Raw genomic sequence first — 6,971 nt, 5'->3', positions numbered from 1 at the left:
TTTATAAATTGAAGGTTTGTGGCAACCCTTTGTCAAGCAAGTCTACCAGCACCATTTTTCCAACATTTGCTCACTTTGTCTCTGTGTCTTATTTTGGTAATTCTCACAATATTTCAAACTTTTTCATTATTATATTTGTTATGATGATCTTTGATATTACTACCGCAACTCGCTAAAGGCTCAGATGAGAGCATGTTTTAGTGATAAAGTATTTTTTATTTACTTTTTGGCTGCGTTGAGTCTTGGTCGCTGCACGTGGGCTTTCTCTAGTTGCAGCATGCGGGGCCTGCTCTTCGTTGCAGTGCTCAGGTTTCTCATTGTGGTGTCTTCTTTTGTTGTGGAGCATGGGCTGTAAGTGCATGGGCTTCAGTAGTTGTGGCATACAGGCTCGGTAGTTGTGGCACACAGGCTCAGTAGTTGTGGCACATGGGCTTAGTTGCTCTGCAGCATGTGGGATCTTCCTGCACCAGGGATCAAGCCCGTGTCCCCTGCTTTGGCAGGCGGATTCTTTACCACTGCGCCACCAGGGAAGTTCCAATAAACTATTTTTTAATTAAGGTATATACATTGTTTTTTAGACATGCTATTACACACTTACTAGACTATAATATAGTGTAAATATGACTTGTGCACTGGGAAACCAAAATGTCTGTTTGACTCACTTTACTGCAATATTCACTTTATTATGATGGTCTGGAACTGAAACTGCAGTGTCTCTGAGGTATGTCTATAATTCAGTTTTTAAGTTTTTGTGGAATTACCATACTATTTTCCACAGTGCCTGCGCCATTTTACATTTCCACCAGCAATGCACAGGAGTTCCAGTTTATCCACATTCTCACCTACTCTTTGTTATTTTCTGCTCTCTTAATAGTAGGTATCCTAATAGGCGTGAAGTGTTATCTCTTTGTTGTTTTTATTTGCGTTTTCCCTAGTGATTATTGAGGTTGAGCACCTTTTCATGTGCTTGTTTGGCCATTTGTATATTTAATTTGGAGACATTTCTGTTCCTTTTCCCTTTTTTCTTTTTTTTTAATTTATTTATTTGTTTATTTACTTTTGGCTGCACGAGTTTTCTCTGGCTGCATCCAGCGGGGGCCACTCTTCACTGCAGTCTGCGGGCTTCTCATTGCAGTAGCTTCTCTTGTTGCGGAACACGGGCTCTAGGTGCGCGGGCTTCAGTAGTTGCAGCACGTGGGCTCAGTAGTTGTGGTTCACAGGCTCTGAAGCACAGGCTCAGTCGTTGTGGCACATGGGCTTAGTTGCTCCGTGGCATGTGGGATCTTCCCAGACCAGGGCTCAAACCTGTGTCTCCTGCATTGGCAGGAGGATTCTTAACCACTTCACCACCAGGGAAATCCCCTTCTTTTCCCATTTTTGAATGGAGTTGTTTGTTTTTTTTGTTGTGTTGTAGGTGTGTTTTGTTTTTATCATAGCTTTCTTGGGCTTCAGTTTTAAGTAATACTTTTTAAAAATCAGACTCTGTTTTATTTAATGACACACAAAATGTGTTAAAATGTGCTGTACATGTAACTAGAAGCCTAAATATTAGGTCCTTCGTAAAGTAATAATATAATGAGGAGTATTAGTATTTTTTTAGCAACTATCGAAGCTATTTATCAAAATAAAATTAAATACTGTATAGCTTCATGCTGTTTCCAGAGGTCTACGTTAGACATGCAAAAATACTCAGTATATGTGGTTTTCAGATTAACTAGTGTTCAGTAAATTCTTTTTTTTAATAAGTTTATTTTTTAAGTTTATTTTATTTTGTTATTTATTTTAGGTTGCGCCAGGTCTTAGTTGCGGCAGGCCGGCTCCTTAATTGCGGCACATGTGCTCCTTAGTTGTGACATGTGAACTCTTAGTTGCAGCATGCGTGTGCGATCTAGTTCCTGACTAGGGATCAAACCTGCATCCCCCCCATTGAAAGGCGGGTTCTTAACCACTGCAACACCAGGGAAGTCCCCAGTCAATTCTTAATAAATCAATCTAAGAGTATAGTATAATTACAAGATTTTTTAATTCTCAATTCGAATTCTGCCTTAATAGACATTTAAGAAGGCTTATAAACTTACAACTTGATTTTTTACAACTCAGTCATACTCAGGTTAAAAGTGTCAAGCATCTAAGAAATGCTGATACCAAAATTCAGATACCTATGTTAGCTGGCTATTTTATAATTATTTTAGTCTATAAATCTGGGATAAGTTCATTTTTTAAAAATTTTTATTTATTTTTTGGCTGCATTGGGTCTTTGATGCTGCTCGTGGGCTTTTTCTAGTTGCGGCGAGTGGGGGCCACTCTTCATTGTGGTGTGCAGGCTTCTCATTGCCGTGGCTTCTCTTGTTGCAGAGCATGGGCTCTAGGTGTGCGAGCTTCAGTAGTTGCAGCACGCGGGCTCAGTACTTGTGGCTCGCAGGCTCTAGAGCACAGGCCCAGTAGTTGTGGTACATGGGCTTAATTAGTGGTAATTATCAATATATTTATCTTAAGATAGTATTTTATTGTTGTTGGTTTGCTTCTGTTTTTTTGTTTTTTGGGTTTTTTGCTTTTGCTTTACTAATGTGGAAGTTATGCACTCTGTTTTTTATTTCTTTTAGTGATTACCCTTTTTAACCATTCATGTTTAACCTAAGTATATCTTTAGTGTCTTATTGTCCTTCCCACACAATACCAAAGGTCTTTGAACTCATCTCTTATTAGTTTTCTCTTGTTCCTTTAATTATAAGCAACAGAAATCCAAAGCGTACTAACTCAACAAAAGGGGAAATTCATAACTCATATGAATGCTATGTCCAGGCCTCAAATGCTATTATCTGCCTCTTATGTCCTCTCTGCAGGCATTCGGTAGACAACTTCATCCATGTTACCAGGAAAAACTGGTTGCCTATAAATCCTGGCTTACTTGGTCCTTAGAGCTGTTGATCCCTGTAGGAATGAGCTGGTGACAAGGAAGATCTTATGGCACATTCTAAATGACCCAACTTAAGTCACAAGTTCAACCCTGAAATGTGTCCAGTATAGTTCATGGTGTATAGTATATGCCTAGGTCATGTTCTCACCCCTGGGGCTGGAAGTGGATGTTGAGTCAAGTGCAGGGTAAGGCCACTGGTGAGTGGTGAAATAGAAGAAATAGAGGAACAGGGCATTCAATAGACAGAAATAACAGAGGATAGTATATATATATAGTCATCATTCATTGAACAAAATAATGGACCCATAAATGAAGGTATGTTACAGTCCAAAATAAATTTTGACATAAGATCTTAGAATACAATAGCCCTATATTTCTTCACATTGAGGCCTGGAGTCTACAGTGCTGGAGAAGTACACATTTTAAGAGATTCAGTGTGGTAGATGTCATTAAATGATAATGAGTTGGGGTGGGGAGGAATAACAAAACAGTAGAAATATTGAATTATAGTTTAATTCGTTCAAGTGTAATGACAATTCTGTAAGCACATATCACTTTTCACATACAAGAAAGGTATATTATGTGCTGACTAAGACTGCAGACAGATCAGTACTGTCCAATAGAACTTTGCACAATCATGGAAATGTTCCATATCCTCACTGTCCAACATGGTAGCCACTAGTCACATGTGTCTACTGAGCACTTGAGATGTGGCAGGTGCAACTGAAGAACTGAATTTGTAATTTTATTTAATATTAATTAAATTTAAACAGCTACATGAGCTAGTAAGTACCTTATTAGACAGCACAGCTCACTAGACTTGGAATACCTTGAATAGTATCCTGCCCCCTCTATTTGATAGCTTTAAGGCATTAGGCATTTTACAAAACCCTCCTTGCCTTTATTTCCCCCATCTGTAAAATGGGATAAATATATATTGATGCCTATCTCAATGGGTTATTTTGAGGATTAAATGGCTTAATTCACGTACATGTGTTTGGCACTCACTGTCTTAGTTTGGGCTACTATAACAATACCACAGACTGAGTAGCTTGTAAACGGCAGAAATGTATTGCTCACAGATTTGGATTGGAAGTCTAAGATCAGGGAGCCAGTATGACTGGGTTCTGGTGAAGGCCTTCTTCTGGGTTATAGATTTCAGACTTCTTGCAGTGTAGAAGGCCTAGGAAACTGTGGGGTTTCTTTTACAAGAGCCCCAATTCCATTCATAAGTGCTCCATGAATTATGGGCTTATGGCCTAAGCACCTTCCAAAGGCCATACCTCCTAACACCATCACATCGGATTAGGATTTCAACATAAGGATTTTAGGGGGACCAAACATTTAGACCATAGCACCTGCTGTGCCACACTCAAGTGTGAGTCATTATCATCTTTATTGTCCCCATCCTTTCACCACCTTGGAATGGAAGCTAAAGAAATGAGGGGCCAGTAGTCCAACAATTAAAATTTTTTATTGGAGGTCTTTGGAACTGTAATACTTGGGCTGTTTATTGATAATGTATATATTATTGTTCACTGAGTACAGAAAATGGGGTTAAAATGTAGCTTAGGGAGATTTAGGGAAGAAATTTCAGTACTAAGTATTGTTCTTGGAATTGGTTGCCAAGGGAAATGGAGAAATTTTTAGTTTTATAAAGCCAAGGTCCCTGAACATACTTCATGGTGATTTGGTCAGTATTTTCCATTTTTAAGGTGGATAAATGTATTTTTAAATCTTTAAAGCGATAATCATGTTTTAAAAAATACTTTTAAACAGTTTCAGGTTATTTCCAATAATACCTGTGGCCATCCTAATAGAAATGTTTAGCAGAATTTTTCTTCAAGGAAAATTCATAAAGACTTCTTTGAAAGGCAGAATACAATTACACAAAACTTAGAGGTTACTACTTTTTAATCTACTTCCGTTTTAAAATCATTTGTTTAATGAAACCTGAAAACCAAGATACCTTTATCACTGGTGTTCATGATTTCACAAAATATGTTACTTGTCATCCTTATTTTCATTCTTTAATAGCAGTTTAATATTTTGTCCCCTAAAATGTTTTGAGATGTTGGAAAAAATCACTGGATTCATTTTGTATTCTGATTTCCTTGATTTTTGTAATTTTTTCTATTAATTCTGTAATTTAATATTTTAGACAGTTGTTTCGTAGTTCATTGTCTCTTATTGCTAGTAAGTTGAAAGCTCTATCCCAATGAATATTTGAACTGTGCCCTGACAGAGCCCTTTAGCCTTTTGAAATGTGCAGGTGAAGTCAATTTCAAGTTTTTAGCTTTCTCATAGTTATATTTGTGAGCTTTGTTGAGTTAAATATTTTCGTGCATCCTCTTATTTAATTTCTCATACCTCCCTCCTCATTTTGCATATTGACAGTTGATTATTAACATCTTATGTAAGGGCAGTCCCATTTTTTGTGATTTGCTTGTGAGGTGTACACTCTTAAATTTGTTTTTCTGTCTTCCTAGTATAAAAGCATATTCTGGTACAATTAATTTCCTTTTTTTTTCCTGTCATTTTTAAGTATTTCTTACTATATTTATATAGTTTCCTCCTGTGCCTGACAGATTGGAATAGAGTAGGTATGTTGACTTACGTGTGATTTTTAAAACAATTTTGAACTATGAACTAATTTTTTTTTTTTTTTGTGGTACACGGGCCTCTCACTGTTGTGGCCTCTCCCGTTGCGGAGCACAGGCTCCGGACGTGCACGCTCATCTTCCATGGCTCACGGGCCCAGCCGCTCCGCGGCATGTGGGATCTTCCCGGACCGGGGCACGAACCCGTGTCCCCTGCATCGGCAGGCGGACTCTCAACCACTGTGCCACCAGGGAAGCCCTGAACTAATTTTTTAATGCTTGGTATGCTTGTGTAAATGAAGTCTTCTTAAAAGTAATGGAACATTCACTTGCTAGACTAAAGGAAAAAGAGATACTCTAATTTATGTCTTTTAGTATGCCCAGTAGATATGGCTAAACAATCTATAAAATATTTCACTATCATCATGTATAATTCAGCTTGCAGCTGTTCCATACTTACTAAATCAATTCAGTGAGAAGTGAGGAGATTTTGAAATGACCAAATTACGAAGTTTTCCCTGCGGTAATGGCATAGAACTTATTTTCATTTACAAAGTCAGTACACATAAGTATTTTTCTGCAAGACTTATCAGTTCTTCTGTTCCAGTCATGTAATGTTTAAAATTTCAGGTTTTTATGATTCATTAGTAACATTGTGGCCATACTAAAATTCGAAGGCTATGCAAACTAAAGAATTTAATCTAGACATGCTGCAGATGATATTTAGGTTCCTTTGTCTTAGTTCTAACTCAAACATAAAGCATTTTTACTCTACCACCAGCTGTGATGTTTTGATACGTTCTTTCTAAATCAATTTTAAAACCACTTCATTAAGATTTATACTAAAAATGAAAATTATAGTTGAAATATATAGAATCATAGAATCTCTGAGTTAGAATAAAGTATACAAGCAGTGACGGAGACTTACAGTGCTTTCCCATGCCGGTATTCTTCTGCTTCCTTGGGCGTCTGGAACAGCACACTTCCCAGCCCCGTTGCAGTTACGTGGTGCCACATGACTCATTCTGGAGTGTGAGAAGAGACCATAGTGGAGGCTAGGTGTTGAGATGGCAGAGCCACTTTGAGAAAGAAGCAAAGAGCCACAAGATGTAAGTAGCCGAATCTAAGTCACCGTATGAAAGGCAGATGGTATATTTTAGGCTTTGCAGACCGCATACCATTTCTGTCACACATTCTTTTGTTGTTGTTGTTTTATATTGTTTTCACAAATCTTTAAAATGAAAAAGCCATTTGTAGCTCAAAGGACATATGAAAACAAGCCGTGGGCCCTAGGTTACTAACTGTACTAGACAGTATCAAACATGTAGTGAGAGACAAAAGTCTTTGTATTAACCCAGTGAGTTGTAGGTGTTAATTATCACAACATACTTGCCTAATACACATGTAATCTCATCTGACTCCCTAACCCCAGCAGATTCCTGAAGAATGCTTCT

Source organism: Pseudorca crassidens, chromosome 6 (assembly GCF_039906515.1).
Source record: "Pseudorca crassidens isolate mPseCra1 chromosome 6, mPseCra1.hap1, whole genome shotgun sequence".
NCBI classification, from domain to species: domain Eukaryota; kingdom Metazoa; phylum Chordata; class Mammalia; order Artiodactyla; family Delphinidae; genus Pseudorca; species Pseudorca crassidens.
Note: the sequence above shows the minus strand (reverse complement) of the source record.